General features: G+C 41.4%; 1 protein-coding gene and 1 long non-coding RNA gene across 8 annotated transcripts in view; one reads left to right on the plus strand and one right to left on the minus strand.

Moving 5' to 3' along the window:
• The window catches only part of LOC143781527 (uncharacterized), a 36,583-nt gene extending 33,590 nt beyond the window's left edge, over window positions 1-2,993 (plus strand). Inside the window, exon 3 of the long non-coding RNA XR_013216750.1 lies at window positions 2,831-2,993. This is a non-coding gene — a long non-coding RNA (uncharacterized LOC143781527). The remainder of the gene's footprint in view (window positions 1-2,830) is intronic.
• The window catches only part of CSMD3 (CUB and Sushi multiple domains 3), a 1,888,113-nt gene that overhangs the window by 1,321,475 nt on the left and 545,709 nt on the right, over window positions 1-20,929 (minus strand). The window lies entirely within an intron of this gene.

The raw sequence follows: 20,929 nt of genomic DNA on the forward strand, positions 1-20,929 counted from the left end.
AAAAATATCGCTATACTCACCTGTCCGACGCAGCCGGGACCTCAGCGCAGGAACCGGCAGCGTTGTTTGTTTAAAATTCCCGCTTTTACATGGTTACGCGAAGTCCCGGCTTGTGATTGGTCAGGGCGGCCATGTTGCCGGGCCGCGGACCAATCACAGCAAGCCGTGACGAAAATACGTCACGGCTTGCTGTGATTGGTCCGCGTCCCGGCAACATGGCCGCCATTAACCAATCACAAGCCGTGACGTCACGGGAGGCTGGAAACGCGCTCATTTTAAAAAGGGCGCGTGTCCAGCCTCCCGTGACGTCACGGCTTGTGATTGGTTGCGTCGCGGTCAACCAATCACAAGCCGGGAGGCTGGACACGCGCCCATTTCAAAATGAGCGCGTCCAGCCTCCCGGCTTGTGATTGGTTGATCGCGGCGCAACCAATCACAAGCCGGGACATCACGGGAGGCTGGACACGCGCCCATTTCAAAATGAGCGCGTCCAGCCTCCCGGCTTGTGATTGGTTGATCGCGGCGCAACCAATCACAAGCCGTGACGTCACGGGAGGCTGGACACGCGCCCATTTTAAAATGAGCGCGTGTCCAGCCTCCCGTGACGTCCCGGCTTGTGATTGGTCAGGGCGGCCATATTGCCGGGACGCGGACCAATCACAGCAAGCCGTGACGTAATTTCGTCACGGCTTGCTGTGATTGGTCCGCGTCCCGGCAACATGGCCGACCTGACCAATCACAAGCCGGGAATTCACGTAACCAAGTAATAGCGCGATTTTTAAACAAACAACGCTGCCGGTTCCCTCGCTGAAGTCCCGGCTGCGTCGGACAGGTGAGTATAGCGATATTTTTTATTTTAATTCTTTCTTTTACACATTTATATGGTTCCCAGGGCCTGAAGGAGAGTTTCCTCTCCTTCAGACCCTGGGAACCATCAGGGATACCGTCCGATACATGAGTCCCATTGACTTGTATTGGTATCGGGTATCGGTATCGGATTGGATTCCGATACTGTGACGGTATCGGCCGATACTTTCCGATACCGATACTTTCAAGTATCGGACGGTATCGCTCAACACTAGTGATGATAGATTATTACAAAATCATGTTTTTTCAAGGCTGTTAGTCTTGTGCCACTTTTTTGGAAATGCAGATGTAACATTTCTTTAAGAGGGCCTGTTACTCGATTTTTCATTCAAACTGATCACCTCCTCAAACTGGTGCTGCTCCACTGATTCTAGCCCAGTTTTTTTTCCTCTGTATCCCTCCTTTTCAGTTATGCCACCCCAGCAGTAAAGGTGCCAGTTTTCCATTCAAACAACTGGGTGTAAACAACAGAGCTACTTTGTGAGTCTTCACTTTTTCTCCTTTGATGCCAGCCATTGAGAACAGGGCAGCCACAACAGAGAAGTTTTATGATATATGTTTAGTTGGTTAGAGGGAAAATTGCACCTTCATTACCATGTGCATAACTTTGGAATGGTGGGGCACAAAGCAAAAAAAATGCACCAGAATCAAAGAAGCAGCATCAATTTGAGTAGATAGTTTAACCCCTTACTGACATCTGGGATAATAGTATGCCGATGTCGGTATCCCCCGCTCTGATGTGAGCTCTGGTGGTGAACCCCTGTTTTGAACATCTAACATGTGCCTGCAATAGCTGCGGGTAGAATCGCGATCCACCCACGGCTATAAACTACTTAAATGCTGCTGTCAAACTCTGGCAGCGGCATTTAAATAGCGCTTCCGGCCATTGGGCCCAAAATACATGCACTGGTGACACCCATCATGTAATAGGGGTCATCAGTTTGTTGGCATGACAACCAGAGGTCTCCTTGAGACCTCTATTGTTGTCAATGCCAGATTGCTATGAGCGCCACCCAGTGTTGCTATTTTTTCTTTTTTTTTAGCAAAGTTTGGAATTTTTTTCACCACTTAGACAAAAAAGAACCTAAACATGCTTGGTGTCTATGAACTCATAATGACCTGGAGAATCACAATGGTAGGTCAGCTTTAGCATTAAGTGAACCTAGCAAAAAAGCCAAACAAAAAACAAGTGTGGGATTGCACTTTTTTACAATTTCACCACACTTGGAATTTTTTTCTCATTTTCTAGTACATGGCATGGTAAAACCAATGAGGTCATTTAAAAGTACAGCTCGTCCCGCAAAAAATAAGCCATCACATGGCCATATTGCCGGAAAAAAAAAGTTATGGCTCTGGGAAGGAAAGGAGCAAAAAACGAAAAAAGCTTCAGTCATGAAGGGGTTAAATTAGAAAATCCATTGAAAGGTCCTCTTAAATAAATGTTATGTCTGCATTTCAAAATAAGTGGCATTAAGACGGCTTTGAAAAAACATGATGGTGTGATTCTCTCGTAAGATGTTTCCCAGGAGAATAACTTTGAAATGAAGTAGCACAGAAGAAAAAAAAATATGTTCCATAACCAGTGCAGTAGGAAATCCAGTAAAAGTCCTTTTTTTGTTTGATTGGTTTATTTAAAATTTCCATTATATTCTGTTCATTTTGGAGATCTCCTGTAGACTGAACTGTTTATATAAAAAAAGAACTGTAATAGAGAATGCATTAAGCATTGTTAGATGTATATCTGTACTTAGCATATGCACTAGAGATGAATGTATCTGCAAAAAATTTAATTTGGTAGGTTCACTTAAATTTGGTCAGAAAATATGATTTGCATTGAAGTTATGTGATGCAAATAAAATTTGGCCAAATTCTTATTAAAATGTCAACCCTAAAGCATAACATATGGATGAACTGGTAATAGATTAATTGGCATTCACTGCAATTCCTCTGCTCTTTCCTTAAGTCACCAACTCCTGCTCTGATCTTCACTCTTCACCGCCATGATGTACAACACCCCATTAAGTCAAGACTCCACATGTGATCGCGTGGGCTAACGGATGTTAAGATGTCATGTAAATCTGATGCAGTTTTGTTTCTTTTTATGAACTAAAATACTTGACAAATGATGTATTTCACTTTTTCCAGATTTCTTTTGACATGAAATGGATTTTGGGCTATATGTGCTGGAAGCACCTGTGAACAGGGAAGAGAAGAGGTTACACCCAGATCAAATGCCTTAGGGAGTGAGGAGAGAGTCAGTTCGCGGCCAATATGAATCCAGTAAAATGGCAAGCAACTGGACTCAAGCAATAAAAATTTCCCCAAAATTTGAAATTGCTAGAATCCATTCAAATTGGAAAATTGTAAATGAAATTGGTTTATTTACAATCAAGTGATTTTCTCAACATATGACAGATGTGTCTAGTGTCTGTTCTCAGTATCTGAGCTGTGACAGGGCCCAGTAAATTACTACCAAATTCTATATAGAGGGGATAACTTACTTTCTTAGGAATCACACTTTAAAACTTTCAAATTATATAGAAGTAATATTTCAATACAATGTGAACCTAGTCTAAATGATGCCATAAAACATATACCACTATCATTAAATTCTTTTTAATATGTAGCAACTCATTTTTTAATTTTTTTTAAATGATTCAACTTTCCCATCTGTGGGTGTTAGTCTGCGATGGTAATTTGTCAGGTCCGGTTTATTTTTTTCTGAAAAGAAACTTCAAAATAACCTGTCATAATCTGAGTGTGTTGCACAGCAAAGACCAGAGATTACTTTCTAAATGGGGTCAAGAGAGACTTGTCAAAAACCACCAATAAGGTTGTCACCAAAAGCTACTTCAGTAAATCTGATGCACATTTGTTTGCTTTTATGAATTAAAATTACCTTGACATATGATGTATATGGTTTATTTCAAATTTCTTCTGGGGCTTCCTCTGGTAAGCTAAACAGTAATAGAGGTCAAAGAGGCAATTAAGCTACGGCACGGAGAACAACTTCTCAATTCGGCTGATTTGATTGAGGTCAGGTCTTGTGCATTACAAATACATTTGTAGTGTTGGTTAATATTTCATTTTGATAACATTAAACGTTAACTGGATGCTTTGAAAAATCTCTCTGTAAATCCAAAATAGCAAACAATTCTCCTTTTTTTCTAAAGTGTGGAAACTTTAAATGAACTTTTTCTATAAGCATATTGCATATTATTAAGTTAACGACATAATAGCACATTTTTACATTAGGGGTAAAGAACACTGACACGCACAGCCTGCCCATTTTCGAAACCATTTGTCCACTGGTTGCACAACCCCTTGTGTTTTCCCCTCATAAAATCGTAACACTTATACTCCCCTCCACTGCTGGGTGCCATTCCAGCAGTGTTGGGACTAGCTGTCTTGGGGATCATGTGACATTATGTCACGCAATCCCTGTGACCAGTCAGTGATGGCTTCACAAATCACACACATATTTTATAAAGTAAGAGGTGCTGGTCTCTAACTTCCTCTGGAGTAATGTGATTCATCTGAAGGTGGGAAGTGTGAAGTCAGCACTGATTAGCTGCAGGGATTGTGTGGCAAAAAAAATGTCATGTGATTACCAGAAAAGACAGTGCAGTCTCCAACACCAGAGTATAAGCGTTATTTTGTTACAAATATAGCAATTGCAAAAGGGGTTGTCTGAGTAGTAGATATCAATATATGGATATCAATGGGTGGAAGAGAACCCAACTCATGACCACCTGGCACACTTTGCCTGTCCATAATGTACTGTACATGTATGGGAATTTCTAGTGTTATACCCTAGTATTAAAGGGTTCTTAAGCCAAGTTCACACTGATCAGTTGATTTATCATCATTGTTTTGCTACTATAGGAAACAGAACCATCAACATTACCAGAAACCAAAATATTTCACCTGAGTCATTGGCTCTAACAAAATGCAGCCTTACAGAATTAGTCTAAGCATAGCTTTAATCTGCGAAGACCAATTTTATATTTGTAATAGCGGGCCCAACTTTCATATGCCATTTATATTCCAGGTCTGGTCTCATTTTATGGGTCATATGGGTGTTTTGGTTCCAAAATACTATATGGTTTGGTTGGAAATGCAATCTTTGAAAGCTTCTTTACTGTACATTAGATCAAGTTCACTTCTCGTGGTTTTTGAATACTTTTTTTTATTTTTCAGTAAGTCAGGAAAACAACCTAAAGTAGTAGAAGTGTAATTGAAAATTGTAGTCTCTTCTTTTTGGGTTCATTTAAAGGTTTAACTGGTTCAAAATATAGAGTGTACACAGCCGTAGGCAGGTTTCACAGTAATGTTTTGCAACTATGTTGTATTTAAATTTATGTGGTCCATATCAAAGACTCAATATTAACTTCTTAATTTGAGGCTCTATTAGGCCTTAATTTAAGACACCTTAGGTCCATTTTTTTACTTAAATGCACGTTGTCATGATCTCTGCAGGCAGAGATCATAGCAAGCCTATAGAGGGACAAGCTCTCGGAAGATGGAACTATACTGACCATGAACTAAGCCTGCCGCGCAACTAGAAATAGCCAGGTAGCATTTCCTAATTATCGCTAGATGCCCAGCTCTGGCCTAAGACCTAAATAGCTAGCAGAGGGAAATATAAGACCTGGCTCACCTCTAGAGAAATATTCCAAAGAAGACAGTAGCCCCCCACATATAATGACGGTGAGTTCAGATGAAACAACAAACGCAGCAGGAAAATAGTCTTAGCAAATTTGAGGTCCGCTTACTAGATAGCAGAAGACAGATAGTATACTTTCATGGTCAGCAGAAAAACACTAACAAAACACCATCCAGAGATTACCTTAAACTCTGGCATTAACTCATAACGCCAGAGTAGCAATCCCTGATCAACGAGAGCTTTCCAGACACAGTAACAAAACTTCAGCTGTGAACTGGAACAAATAGGCAAAACAAAACATGGACAAAAGTCCAACTTATCTAGTAGTTGTCTAGAAGCAGGAACAAGCACTGAGAGGCATCAGATAACATTGTTGACCGGCAAGAAACCACCAGAGAAATGAGCTTAAATAGCGACACCCACTACTGATGGAACCAGGTGAAACAGGAAAGAGGATGACAAGTCCAATTCCACAAGCGGCCACCGGGGGAGCCCAGAATCCAAATTCACAACAGTACCCCCCCCTCAAGGAGGGGGCACCGAACCCTCACCAGATCCACCAGGGCGACCAGGATGAGCCCTATGGAAGGCACGAACAAGATCAGAAGCATGAACATCAGATGCATTGACCCAAGAATTATCCTCCTGGCCGTAACCCTTCCAGTTGACCAGATACTGGAGTTTCCGTCTGGAAACACGAGAGTCCAAAATTTTCTCCACAACGTACTCCAACTCACCCTCAACCAACACCGGAGCAGGAGGCTCAACTGAAGGTACAACAGGTACCTCATACCTGCGCAATAACGACCGATGAAAAACGTTATGAATGGAAAAGGACGCAGGGAGGTCCAAACGGAAAGAAACAGGATTAAGAATCTCCAATATTCTATAAGGGCCGATGAACCGAGGCTTAAACTTAGGAGAAGAGACCCTCATAGGGACAAAACGAGAAGACAACCACACTAAATCTCCAACACAAAGCCGAGAACCAACACGACGATGACGGTTGGCAAAACGCTGAGTCTTCTCCTGGGACAACTTCAAATTGTCCATAACCTGCCCCCAGATGTGATGCAATCTCTCCACCACCGCATCCACTCCAGGACAATCCGAGGATTCCACCTGACCGGAGGAAAATCGAGGGTGAAACCCCGAATTACAGAAAAACGGGGACACCAAGGTGGAAGAACTGGCCCGATTATTGAGGGCGAACTCTGCCAATGGCAAAAAAGCAACCCAATCATCCTGGTCAGCAGAGACAAAACACCTCAGATATGTCTCAAGGGTCTGATTAGTCCGCTCGGTCTGGCCATTAGTCTGAGGGTGAAAAGCAGATGAAAAAGACAAATCTATGCCCATCCTAGCACAGAATGCCCGCCAAAATCTAGACACAAACTGGGTACCTCTGTCAGAAACAATATTCTCAGGAATACCGTGCAATCGGACAACATTCTGAAAAAACAGAGGAACCAACTCAGAAGAAGAAGGCAACTTGGGCAGAGGAACCAAATGGACCATTTTAGAGAAACGGTCACAGACCACCCAGATGACAGACATCTTCTGGGAAACAGGCAGATCTGAAATAAAATCCATCGAGATGTGTGTCCAAGGCCTCTTAGGAATAGGCAAGGGCAACAGCAGTCCGCTAGCCCGAGAACTACAAGACTTGGCCCGAGCACAAACGTCACATGACTGCACAAAGACTCGCACATCTCGTGACAGGGAAGGCCACCAGAAGGATCTTGCCACCAAATCCCTGGTACCAAAAATTCCGGGATGACCTACCAATGCAGAAGAATGTACCTCAGAGATGACTCTGCTGGTCCAATCATCCGGAACAAACAGTCTATCAGGCGGACAACGATCCGGTCTATCCGCCTGAAACTCTTGCAAGGACCGCCGCAGATCAGGAGAAACGGCCGACAAAATTACTCCCTCCCTAAGGATACCTGTGGGTTCAGAATTACCAGGAGAGTCCGGGTCAAAACTCCTAGAAAGGGCATCTGCCTTAACATTCTTAGAACCCGGTAGGTATGACACCACAAAATTAAAGCGAGAAAAAAATAAAGACCAGCGCGCCTGTCTAGGATTCAGGCGTCTGGCAGTCTCAAGATAAATCAAATTTTTGTGGTCAGTCAATACCACCACCTGATGCCTAGCCCCCTCGAGCCAATGGCGCCACTCCTCAAACGCCCACTTCATGGCCAAAAGCTCCCGATTCCCAACATCATAATTCCGCTCTGCGGGCGAAAATTTGCGAGAAAAGAAGGCACAAGGCCTAATGACGGAGCAGTCGGAACCTTTCTGCGACAACACTGCCCCAGCTCCGATCTCCGAAGCGTCAACCTCAACCTGAAAAGGCAGATTCACATCAGGCTGACGCAACACAGGGGCAGAGGCAAAACGGCGCTTAAGCTCCTGAAAGGCCTCTACAGCATGAGGGGACCAATTAGCAACATCAGCGCCTTGTCTGGTCAAATCAGTCAGTGGTTTAACGACATCCGAAAAACCAGCAATAAATCGGCGGTAAAAGTTGGCAAAGCCCAAAAATCTCTGAAGACCCTTAAGAGAGGAGGGCTGAGTCCAGTCACAAATAGCTTGCACCTTGACGGGATCCATCTCAATGGAAGAGGGAGAAAAAATATACCCCAAAAAGGAAATTTTCTGGACCCCAAAAACGCACTTAGACCCCTTCACACATAAAGAATTAGACCGCAGAACCTGAAAAACTCTCCTGACCTGCTGGACATGAGAGTCCCAGTCATCAGAAAAAATCAGAATATCATCCAGATATATTATCATAAACTTATCCAGAAAATCGCGGAAAATATCATGCATAAAAGACTGGAAAACTGAAGGGGCATTAGAAAGACCAAAAGGCATGACCAAATACTCAAAGTGGCCCTCGGGCGTATTAAATGCGGTCTTCCACTCATCCCCCTGCCTGATCCGCACCAAATTATACGCCCCACGAAGATCAATTTTAGAGAACCACTTAGCACCCTCTATACGAGCAAACAAATCAGTAAGCAATGGCAATGGGTATTGATACTTAACAGTGATCTTATTCAGAAGCCGATAATCAATACATGGTCTCAAAGAGCCGTCTTTTTTTGAGACAAAGAAAAACCCAGCTCCCAAGGGAGAAGAAGATGGACGAATATGTCCCTTTTCCAAAGACTCCTTTATATATTCCCGCATAGCAGCATGTTCCGGCACAGACAAATTAAACAAACGACCCTTTGGATATTTACAACCCGGTATCAAATCTATGGCACAATCGCACTCACGGTGCGGAGGTAACGACCCAAGCTTGGGTTCGTCAAAGACGTCTTGATAATCAGAGAGGAACTCAGGGACTTCAGAGGGAATGGACGACGAAATAGAAACCAAAGGTACGTCCCCATAATAGAAACACAATCCATTCTTCCGTCTAAAATTCTGTCGCTCGCTCCTGGACAGAATTCTATCACACTGCATACTTTCTGGCGTCTTTTCCATAGACACCGCCAGATGGTGCACCGGTTTGCGCTCCCGCAGACGCCTATCAATCTGAATAGCCATTGTCATGGACTCATTCAGACCTGCAGGCAAAGGGAACCCCACCATAACATCCTTAACGGCATCAGAGAGACCTTCTCTGAAAGTTGCCGCCAAGGCGCACTCATTCCACTGAGTAAGCACAGACCATTTACGGAATTTTTGGCAGAAAACTTCAGCTTCGTCTTGCCCCTGAGATAGTGCCATCAAAGTTTTTTCTGCCTGAAGTTCCAAATGAGGTTCCTCATAAAGCAAGCCCAAGGCCAGAAAAAACGCATCCACATCGCGTAACGCAGGATCCCCTGCTGGCAATGAGAAGGCCCAATCTTGAGGGTCACCCCTGAGCAAGGAAATCACAATCCTAACCTGCTGAGCAGGGTCTCCAGCTGAACGAGACTTCAGGGACAAATAAAGCTTACAATTATTTCGGAAATTCTGGAAGCTAGCTCTATTCCCTGTGAAGAACTCCGGCAAAGGAATTCTCGGCTCAGATACCGGAGCATGTACCACAAAATCTTGTAAATTTTGTACTTTCGTGATGAGATTATTCAAACCCGCAGTTACACTCTGGAGATCCATTATTGTCAGGTGCACACAGAGCATACAGAGATTAGGAGGAGAGAGAGAAAAAAGACTGCAGCAAGGCAGACTGGAGGAAAAAAAAAAAAAAAATTCCAGCAGACTTCTTATAACTCTCCTTTCTCAACCTGAGTCTTTAACACTTTATTGGCCGGTCAAACTGTCATGATCTCTGCAGGCAGAGATCATAGCAAGCCTATAGAGGGACAAGCTCTCGGAAGATGGAACTATACTGACCATGAACTAAGCCTGCCGCGCAACTAGAAATAGCCAGGTAGCATTTCCTAATTATCGCTAGATGCCCAGCTCTGGCCTAAGACCTAAATAGCTAGCAGAGGGAAATATAAGACCTGGCTCACCTCTAGAGAAATATTCCAAAGAAGACAGTAGCCCCCCACATATAATGACGGTGAGTTCAGATGAAACAACAAACGCAGCAGGAAAATAGTCTTAGCAAATTTGAGGTCCGCTTACTAGATAGCAGAAGACAGATAGTATACTTTCATGGTCAGCAGAAAAACACTAACAAAACACCATCCAGAGATTACCTTAAACTCTGGCATTAACTCATAACGCCAGAGTAGCAATCCCTGATCAACGAGAGCTTTCCAGACACAGTAACAAAACTTCAGCTGTGAACTGGAACAAATAGGCAAAACAAAACATGGACAAAAGTCCAACTTATCTAGTAGTTGTCTAGAAGCAGGAACAAGCACTGAGAGGCATCAGATAACATTGTTGACCGGCAAGAAACCACCAGAGAAATGAGCTTAAATAGCGACACCCACTACTGATGGAACCAGGTGAAACAGGAAAGAGGATGACAAGTCCAATTCCACAAGCGGCCACCGGGGGAGCCCAGAATCCAAATTCACAACAGCACGTATTTTGGGCAAGAATAAATGTTCCAATTAGGTTTCATTAAAAATTTTGCACCATTTGCCTTCTATATCCTCTGTTTCCTGGATGTAGCAAGACTTTATACTTGCTTTGTATTTATTTACCATAAAACTATAGGATTAGTGGATTTGATGTCACCGGACAATACAAAAGTAACGTCAACCCCACAAATATGAACCCCACTTGCCACCACTACAGTGCAAGAAGGAAGATCGGGGCAAAGCACCAGAATTGGTGCATCTAATAGATGCGCCTTTTCTGGAAGGCTGCGGGCTGCTCTTTTTAGGCTAGGGGGGCAGTAGTCCCATCAGCCAATGCCAATCACCGGCAATAAACTTTTTACCTCCGATCACAGCTATGGGATCATGCTGTCATTTGACAGCGTGGAAACTGCCGCTGTCTGACCGGCGGTAATGATTTTACTGCCAAACAGATGCAGTTTTTCAAATGCTGTCATGGACAAAAACTGGATGCTTGGACTGGATTCAAGTGAATGGGGTCCATATTCGGATAAAGGGACTCTTCTGGAACCCGAACATAAACTTTTTTTAAAAGCTAACTGTTCAGCCGAACCCGCCGGACAAAAACATCCAGGGGTCCGACCATCTCTAAAAATCACCTCCTCTAGTCTCCAGTCAGTTATCATCTGTTCGGAGCTCATTAAAGAACAGGTAAGAGTTATCAGCTCCTCCAATGGATTCTTAGTAAACCTTACTTTGTGGTGAACAATGTACAGGAACAGTCTTAAAAGCTAAATGGTGCAACATTTTTAGCGAAGTTTAATAGAAATGTTTTATTTTCAACCTAAAATACATGCAAACATTTAATTAATAAAAATTGCCCCCAAGTTGTCACTTCATTTATTATTGCACTAGATTATCTATAAGGTTTTTATTTACATTTATTTTACCTATTCTGTATCTTTCAATTCTGCCAATTGAAGGATAGATCCATGTTTTTGATTAACTTTAAAGAACACTTTCTGGGAAGAATGCTATAACATCAATATCATATAAAGCATTGATTCTGCCTATATGCTTGTTTTTGTCACAACATGCTATGGTTTTTATTGATACCATTTTAGGATACAAATGACTTTTGTCCAGTTGGTATTATTTGAATGGTGCGATAAACAACAAATAACTTTCTTTTCTTTATGCTTTTCAACAGGTTGTTTAAATAATGCATTACTTCTTTAGAGTATTTTTTTACTGGTGTGGTTATATCAATTATTCTTTTTAATTATTTCTTACTCTGGGACTAGACTGTGCCATTGTCTCATCACTAGTGTTGAGCATTCCGATGCTGCAAGTATCGGGTATCGGCCGATACTTGCTGTATCGGAATTCCGATACCGGGATTCCGATACTCTTGTGGTATCGGGTATCGGGTATCGGAACAACATTAATGTTAAAATGTGTAAAATAGAGAATTAAAATAAAAAATATCGCTATACTCACCTGTCCGACGCAGCCGGGACCTCAGCGCAGGAACCGGCAGCGTTGTTTGTTTAAAATTCCCGCTTTTACATGGTTACGCGAAGTCCCGGCTTGTGATTGGTCAGGGCGGCCATGTTGCCGGGCCGCGGACCAATCACAGCAAGCCGTGACGAAAATACGTCACGGCTTGCTGTGATTGGTCCGCGTCCCGGCAACATGGCCGCCATTAACCAATCACAAGCCGTGACGTCACGGGAGGCTGGAAACGCGCTCATTTTAAAAAGGGCGCGTGTCCAGCCTCCCGTGACGTCACGGCTTGTGATTGGTTGCGTCGCGGTCAACCAATCACAAGCCGGGAGGCTGGACACGCGCCCATTTCAAAATGAGCGCGTCCAGCCTCCCGGCTTGTGATTGGTTGATCGCGGCGCAACCAATCACAAGCCGTGACGTCACGGGAGGCTGGACACGCGCCCATTTCAAAATGAGCGCGTCCAGCCTCCCGGCTTGTGATTGGTTGATCGCGGCGCAACCAATCACAAGCCGTGACGTCACGGGAGGCTGGACACGCGCCCATTTCAAAATGAGCGCGTCCAGCCTCCCGGCTTGTGATTGGTTGATCGCGGCGCAACCAATCACAAGCCGTGACGTCACGGGAGGCTGGACACGCGCCCATTTTAAAATGAGCGCGTGTCCAGCCTCCCGTGACGTCCCGGCTTGTGATTGGTCAGGGCGGCCATATTGCCGGGACGCGGACCAATCACAGCAAGCCGTGACGTAATTTCGTCACGGCTTGCTGTGATTGGTCCGCGTCCCGGCAACATGGCCGACCTGACCAATCACAAGCCGGGAATTCACGTAACCAAGTAATAGCGCGATTTTTAAACAAACAACGCTGCCGGTTCCCTCGCTGAAGTCCCGGCTGCGTCGGACAGGTGAGTATAGCGATATTTTTTATTTTAATTCTTTCTTTTACACATTTATATGGTTCCCAGGGCCTGAAGGAGAGTTTCCTCTCCTTCAGACCCTGGGAACCATCAGGGATACCGTCCGATACATGAGTCCCATTGACTTGTATTGGTATCGGGTATCGGTATCGGATTGGATTCCGATACTGTGACGGTATCGGCCGATACTTTCCGATACCGATACTTTCAAGTATCGGACGGTATCGCTCAACACTACTCATCACATATATAAAAGACGTCTATACTTCTATCCTAAAGAGGCTATAAAGGGTACAAAAATGGTGCACCTGACCACATGCCCAAAATAAGGTTTATGTTGTTGCCCCAGATTAAAGGGAGCTGTCCAGGACCTTATCATCTATGACTTATCCGTAAGATAGGTCATCAATGCCTGAGCAGTATGACCCCTGGCACCTTCATCAATCAGCTGTTTCCAGGGTCAGAAGTGGCCAAAACTGCTTAGTTGCGAAGCTGCACAGCTCCATTGACAGAATAGTGGCCGTGGTGGTTACTGCACACCCATCCCAGCTTCAAATCAATAGGGTTGGATGTGCAGCATCTGGTTGCAGCCACTATTCCGTTGACAGAGCTTTGCAGTACAGCTCTGTATTTGAGCAATTCCAGCCACTGAGACTGGGAACAAATGATCGATAGAGGTATCGGGTGTCAAACCCACCACTGATCAGATATTGATGACAAATCCTAAGGAAATTCCATCAATGTTAACAACCCAGAAAACCCTTTAAGGACTTATTCACATGACCAATTAGCAATGGGAGCACCATGTGAAGACAAGACAACACAGCATCTAATTGCCAATACTCTTTGAAGTCTTTCCTTCTTGAGAAATATTATTCCCTTTCTCACAACAACCAAACGACATAGTGATAAAGATCCTGGCTGAGTCAAAAAGTCTAGCTTTGTTGCACATTTCACAGCAACTTTATGTTTGTTTGCCTTCATGATTAATAAGAGCTTTTCAACACTGAAAAATTTAGAGTGTGTGATGAATGTGCGATGAATCTCTCTTGCCTGGGTCGAGTGTCACGTACCCCATTCCACTAGCACCTTGAAAGATGACCGAGTGCACGCGAATCATCTAATATCATATCTATGTAAACACCAAAAGCCCCAACAAACTAATTAGAGCAAGAAAGGGTATCATAGAGTACATTAGACTTAAATAAACAAATTTCCTAGTACAAGGAAATAACTTCATATGAGGGAGTGAATGGCAGGACATACCGAGGTGCAAGTGGCAATTGCTGGAGTGCATGGAGTGCATGAGTGAAAGTATCAAAAAGGTGCATATATTAGGCAAGTACTTACTAGTATGGTACAGTGACAGGATCCCCTGACCTGCCACCACTACGCGTGTTTCGCTGTAACTTCTTCAGGAGGTGGGTGAGCCTGAGAGGTGAGGTTAGGAGATACACTGTCAGGCCAGGCATTGTGGTCACAACACAGACTGGAAAATTTCCATTAGTATCAAATTGACACACATACTTCAGGTTGTTTACAATCATGTGATTGTCTTATAATATGGCAGAATTGGTATTATATTTGATTTAAAATAGAATAAAAAGTGTCCTCTAATGACCTCATGCACAGATCTAGCTCTTATTCTATGCACTAATTTGCTAGGGCTGTCTGTGTACTCTGACCTTAAAAAGAGCATGCATTTATCCTTGTCTGATCAATACTTTAGCATATAAATCAGTACTTAGATCCCTAAAGTGACACTAATTAACCTCATTCTTGTCACTGACAGATGTGGACTGAAAAGATTAACCTTTAAACCTGACATATAACATCCAGCAACTGGACTAATTTGTCATATACAGACTCCCAAAAAAAGAGAAAATTCTTGTTTTATTAACCAAAATCTGAAATACTTCGTATAAAACATGGAATATAAATTCTTGATACAAATGGATACATTCCTTCCAAGGAATAAAATGTGCAAGTAAAGTCTTTAAATGTATGATACATGTAGGTTATGTCCATAACAATGGAGCATCAAGTCATTTTGACTTCAGTACCTCTTAATAACTCAATCCATTCCAGTGGCAAAATGCAAAATCTGTCAATAGGTTGTGTATATAGATCAAAGATGCAAAAAGAGCCATTTAGATATAGTTATAGTTTGAAATCATCACAATCCTAAAGACTCAGAGTAATTTAAATAACTACATCCCCTGTGTTCTTGTTTTAATGGATATTACCAAACATTAAAATGTATATTAAAAGGAATCGGTCGGTTTATGCTATGTAATCTGAGGACACCATGATGTAGGGGCTGAAACACTGATTTCAATTATGTGTCACTTATTAGGTTCTGTGCTGTTTCAACATAATGAGTGTTTTATTAGCAGGAGATTATCACTACAGGACTACAGCTCACGTGAGCCCTGGTCTGACCACACCCCTCCCGCTGATAAGCAACTTACTGTCAATAGACAATGTAAACAGAAAACTGTGGTGTGGGCAGGGGCAGCTTTCTCAGCTGTGCTACATCTAAATTAATGATTGTGTCACAGCTCCTAAGCTATACATAGCTGGAAACAGGGCTACCTGTCCTACATTATGCTGCTCTCAGATGAGGTACCAAAAATCTGGAGACCGATTCCCTTTAAGTGTTAAAGATGAGCAAATCTGTCAAAATTTGTTTGAATAATACCAGCAAATTTGTTGATTTGCAACAAATTTATTCAATGTGAATCAAATTTTCAAGACCCTGAAGCATAATAAACATAGAGTTAAAATACATTAAATTTAACCCTCCCTTCTCTCTGGAATTCACCTGCTCATCTAAGCAGCGCCTGTCACTCTTTATGACTCTTCTGCACCTTCAGTGCTGACTAGGTCTCTCAATATTATGCTATGGTTCACCCTGTGTTATCATGCCATTGTGAGACTTGGTCAGTAATACAAATGCCAAAGAATCCTGAAGAGGTTGGAAGGAGCTACACAGTGGGACAGGAGAAGGGTGGGAAGAAGTGAGCATTAAATTTAACCTTACCCAACTGTCAAATGAATCCATCAATCCATCATTTTGATGGGTTCAAGAAAATCTATTTGGATACTGGGGCATACAACATTTTTGCTCAGTGTTATTCTATGCCTGATGAAGAGACCTGAGTAGTCTCGAAAGCTTGCAATTTGTCACCATCTTTTCAGTTAGCCATTAAAAGGTATCGACCACTGAGGACACTCAGTTCTAAATATTTTTCTATCCACTGGCTAACACGGTACCAAGACATATATCTTTCCTGGGTCAGTATTTTCAGTATTTTATGGCTTTCTTTCACTATCTCCATAGCTAATCTGTGAGCATAATGTCCTCTCAACATCCAGATTCACTACAAAATGGCCACTGCATTTCCTGCTTCTACTTTATACGGTTTATGACAGTCCCATCTCACCGGTTGTGCTACACTATGTGATATGATAGCACCAAGGTATTCTATGGAAGCCCGACCAACCATACTAAAAATAATGTGAGCCTTCTTTAGCTGACAACATATTCTCCAAAAGTGAAAAAAAAGGTCAAAATCCATTTAAGCAAGTTACATGAATATTGGATACATGCTTTAAACAAAGTAAGGAGTTGAGTAAAAAACACATAATAATATTTTATAAAGGAATTTTTTATCTGTCCCTCTCTTGGCTAAAAACTGCATGAAAAACTGCAAGTGCAAAACCAACTGAAGGAAGCTGTGATGACAACATTAAACAGAAAAAATACAGAACTAACAAATGGATGAACAGAACAAAATGTTCTAACAACTTGTTATAAAGGTAATAAACATGTCGTTTTCATGTGTGATTTATTGTTTAATTCAAATACGAGAATGGATTCAGAAGGAAGGTGAAGTATCAAGAAATTACGTATACAACACCTTTATATCCCTTTTGTCTGTCTAAAAAAGTAAAGAAAAAGAGCATAACAATACAATAAAAATATTATGAGTGAAAGCAGCCAACTCAAGGTGATTATTAAGGTGGAAATAATAGTAATTGTTGTAGAAAAATATCAAATTTGAAGACAGTTTTGTTACATCATATAGAGAAAATATTCTTTTCTCTTAAAATGTAAATACTATTGTCATGTACAACATGATCTTTTATGGTTTCTCGCCTTTATTGCCAAATGCTTATGTTCAGAATAATGTTTTATACATTTTTATTTCAAGAGCAAACCAATATCTCAGAACAAAGTGCTCCCCTAAAATATCACAGCACTTAAAATATATATTGTGCAATAAAACAAACCTAGATAAACATACAGTAACCCCCGGTACTTGATATACTGTTGAAAAGAAGCAGATGATTATATATTTCTAGGACAACCGTTGTACTTGACCTCAATACATTTCACAAGTTGTATATAAGACAATATTCAAGCATTCAAAATGGTATCCTAAAAACATTTTGCTTTTATGCAATTTTTTTTTATTTATCAAAAATCTCCCTTAACTATTAATTCTCAAAGGATATGAAAAATGTTAATAAACATTTTATAATATCTAATTCCCACCATTTTCTTTACAAAAAGAAAAATATTTCTTTCAGAAGATGTCTCGTAATATTGTTCCAAACTATGTAAAAGCCAGAGCATAGAGAAGATAATATGTCGAAGCCTGAGAAATAATTTAATAAACCTTTATGACTACTTTTTATTTTGGTTCTTTTAATGGAACATTAGCCAAGAAACATGGCTTTGAGAACCTCAGCAGTTAGTTTCTATTCAAGAGGCGCAATTACATAATTATTAAATCATTCTCCATAAAACATTTTCAAGCCAAAACAACATCCTAAATTGGTTAATGCAGCCACATCTCTAAAATCATTTCTGGTCATGACTTAAAGACAATTTTGTATCCCACATTCAACTCTAAGTGAAAAATAGCAGTGCTTATGGATGAAGAAATTGATTGGATGCAAATTGAATTCATGGAGAATGTTAGAAAATTCATCTAAGTTAAAGAATTTACAGTAAAATTCGATTTGGGCAAATCACAAAAAAAGATTGGTCATCACTATTTTACATAAAGCAGAAGATTCCATGAGTCAGCAGAGGCTCAGGTGCACCCATGAGGGCTTCTTTATTAATCTTTGCAGATACCATATCACATGGTATTACTCAACCAATCAGGAGTGACTATCATATCCTGTATAAAAGCATGAGTAGGAAATGCAGCAGCCGCTTTGTAGTTAATCTGGATACTGAGAAGACAGTTAATATCTTATCAATAGAATTAAAGGAGATGTCTGGTCTACAATGAAAAGTCTGCAGTCACTCACTTCTATATGCATACTCAAGGGCAGAAGCCGTCTAGTGTGCACTGTCTTGCTCCATACAAGTGTACTGAGCGAGGCCTCACACACTAGATGGCCATGCCCACTAAATGTCTGCACCATTGCTACATACACTTCTATGGAGCGAGGCTGCGACCGCTAGATGGCTACTACCCTGGAGTATGCATATTGCAAACATCACCGCCATTCCCAGCTCAGAAACTGGTGAATCCTGGCAGTGCACAGAGAGTGCACTGGAGGGATTGAAAAGTCTGCATAAGTTTCCATTTTTGATTGAACAACCCTTTTAAGTAGCAAAAGTTTTAAAACAATATAATGAACATTACAAATTGTGGGTGACAGGACAGCAGTGAAAAATAGTTATCATCTGTTTACTCATAGCCTTTTCTTTTGAAGTCACTTTGACATTACTAAGACCGTGTTTGCATTAAAGAGTTTGAAAAGTGTTCAATACAGTCATTAAAGAACTTGGAGTGTTAATCTGTTTTCAGGTCAATTGGAGGCTTTGACGTATTTGCCAGTGAATTAATCAACTTCAGATTGATTTTTGTGGAAAAAAAAATTGCTAAAACTGGCAAATTTTGATTTCAAAAGATTTCCTCATCTTTAGTAGTTCTTTAAGAAGACTCTATTTTCATTATGGAATCTAACAAAAGAGTCTTGTTGACATTGTCTTATTTTTTTTATTTGGTCTCACATTTAAGATTGTGGAAGTGAAAAACCCAAAAAACTGTGACAGTTGTGTATGTGCTTAATAGTGTTGAGTGATACCTTCCAATATGCAAAGGTATCGGTATCGGATTGGATCGGCCAATACCAGCAAAATATCGGATCTCGCCGATACCCGATACCAATGCATATCTTTTGGGACACAAAATATCAGAATGGTTCCCAGGGTCTGAAGGAGAGGAAACTCTCCTTCAGGCCCTGGGATCCATATTCATGTATAAAATAAAGAATAAAAATAAAAAATATTGATATACTCACCCCTCCGGCGGCCCCTGCTCTTAGCGGTGCCTCCGTTGCTAAGAATGCCGAGTTAAGGACCTTCGATGACGTCGCGGCTTGTGATTGGTCGCGTGACCACTCATGTGACCGCTCACGCAACCAATTACAAGCTGCGACGTCATTGCAGGTCCTTCACTCGATCATTCTTAGGAAAGGAGGCTGCCGGTTGCAGCGGTTACAACCAGGGCGCATCACAGGGTGAGAATATCCCTGTTTTTTATTTTTATTCTTTATTTTACACATAAATATGGATCCCAGGGCCTGAAGGAGAGTTTCTCTCTGTATGGGAACTTCCGATTCCGATTTCCGATATCACAAAAATATCGGAACTCGGTATCGGAATTCCGATACCGCAAATATCGGCCGATACCCGATACTTGCGGTATCGGAATGCTCAACACTAGTGCTTAATTATTGTAGCAAATGTTGTGACCAGCCATAAATACTATTATTAAAGATTATCAAATCTTCCCAAAAATATGATAAGCAGCAAGTCCCAAGTACTTCACTAGCCCTGGAAACCTTGTTTAACACTTTAAAGTCTCTTATGACTGTGTCCAACTCCTTTCAAGCTCTTTAATGCAAATAAGCCTTAGTAATGTCCAAGTGACCTCAACATAAATGGTTATGAGTAACCCGATCATAGTTGTTCTTTACTACTGAGCTTACATACACATACACTGACCCACACGCCAGCTGTAAACAGTGGGATGTCTTCTCACTATCTGAATTCACCCCAAAATGGCTGCTGAATTTCCTGCTTATGCTTTTATACAGGCTACTATAGTTTCTCTTAAATGGATGTGCTATGCCATGAAATATAATAGCTACAGAGCATTATGTGGTTGCAAGCCCACTCATCTGTAGTCATGTGAGCCTTTAATCGCTGATGTTGTTTTCTGTAATGTACACAATAATGGCAAAGACTTTAGGCAATTTGCACAAAGTGCTAAGCAAATTGTTTATTTTTTTTGTTTTCACTGGATTCATTAACTCGTGATGTTTTTTAAAGCTGGTCATCTCATGTCATTTACCTGTGTATATTTCAAGTTTACAAAGATATTAAGACACATCTGAATTTTTCAAGACATAACAAAAGTAACAGAAAAAAGCCAATGCCACCTATATATGAGGGAAAAGGCACCATTTGTCTGACATATCCTGTTCATATTGTTCAATGAAAAACTGTGACAGAGATAGATAAGCTCATCTGTATTGCCTTTTGACCAAAAATTATGAACTAATATCCTTGAAAATGGAAGCTGAAAGAAAACTTCTGTTGATCTAAGATAGCAAACCAGAGAACACAAACTGAGAACACAAAAGAAATACTGAACAAATATACCCCCCAAAAAAACACTGTCTGAGCACAGTTTTTATTTAATTTGTGATCTATAGGGAGCTATATAATAACTAATTTTTCATGATTTGGACAATGAAGCTATACGCAGCTGACGATAAACACAGCTTGGCAGTCTTTTTTTCCTGAGGCTGTCTAGCATGGGAAATTTGTTAATATAAATCATGTAATAGTCAATTCACTAAAAAGTTCAAGAATGGCTTGGATGATTTTTAACCCCTTTCTGACATCGGGCATAAACGTACTCTAATGTCAGACTCCCTCCTTTGATGTGGACTCTGGT

The sequence above is a fragment of the Ranitomeya variabilis genome, chromosome 6 (genome assembly GCF_051348905.1).
Source record: "Ranitomeya variabilis isolate aRanVar5 chromosome 6, aRanVar5.hap1, whole genome shotgun sequence".
NCBI lineage: Eukaryota > Metazoa > Chordata > Amphibia > Anura > Dendrobatidae > Ranitomeya > Ranitomeya variabilis.